Source organism: Schistocerca nitens, chromosome 2, assembly GCF_023898315.1.
Source record: "Schistocerca nitens isolate TAMUIC-IGC-003100 chromosome 2, iqSchNite1.1, whole genome shotgun sequence".
Classification (NCBI taxonomy): Eukaryota; Metazoa; Arthropoda; class Insecta; order Orthoptera; family Acrididae; genus Schistocerca; species Schistocerca nitens.
The window spans coordinates 688,767,981-688,769,101 of record NC_064615.1 but is presented as its reverse complement, the minus strand read 5'-3'; positions in this window follow the sequence as shown (position 1 = coordinate 688,769,101).

Genomic DNA, 1,121 nt, shown 5'->3' with positions numbered 1-1,121 from the left:
TGGGTCTCACACGATCGCTGTTTCTGGAATCCATGTTGATTCCTAAAGAGTAGATTCTGGGCTTCCAGAAATGACATGATACGCGAGCAAAAAACATGTTCTAAAATTCTACAACAGATCGATATCAGAGATATAGGTCTATAGTTTTGCGCATCTGCTTGATGACCCTTCTTGAAGACTGGGTCTACCTGTGCTCTTTTCCAATCACTTGGAACCTTCCGTTCCACTAGAGACTTGCAGTACACGGCTGTTAGAAGGGGGGCAAGTTCTTTCGCGTACTCTGTGTAGAATCGAATTGGTACCCTGTCAGGTCCAGTGGACTTTCTCTGTTGAGTGATTTCAGTTGCTCAATAGCATCATCCACAAACATTACAGTCTTCCATAACCTTGTGTATTTTGTTCATTAAGCAACATTGAGGAATTGTATCAAAATCTTTTGTTGAGTTAAAGAACATATCAACGGGTACTGAAATGAATAATATATAAGTGTGAACAACTATCAGATACACAGATGAATAGCTCTGCTGAGGGATAGGCAGAATTTTTCAATGCTGTTGAGATGCAAACCCGTACTCTTCCTCTCCAAGGGCTGTGTGGTTGCACAATTGGTAATCACCCTAGAGGATACACCAGGACAGAAATAAGATGGCGACTTTCTGGATCCACTTGTCCTTCACTTACCAGTTATGACATTGATGTAGTCATCCAACTGGACACCATCTGTCCAGAGAGAGAAAAGTTATCTATGGACCACTGCAAGATTTTAAAGCTTTTTGGTGGCTTGTTTACTCTTGTATTTCTTCTCTAATTGAATGTGTGTGTTATTGGCTTGGGCATTAACTGGGAATCGTTCAGTTTGCCAGCTCTTGATGAATAATCTGATGGGGTCATGTTTCTGTTATGCATGTAATGAACACATGGCTTAAGAGGGTTAGGCACCCTCTCAGCTCTATTATTACCCGAGTGACTATAATGCCAATTCTGTTATACCCTTAATCACAGTATTCAGAAAACAGTCAATTTAAAAAAAAAATTGAACTTCTAATACTTAATCTTTACTGTTTGCATAAGAATAATTTTTCCCCTTTACAAGAATATCTAGTGAGTTCTACTAGGAGGTA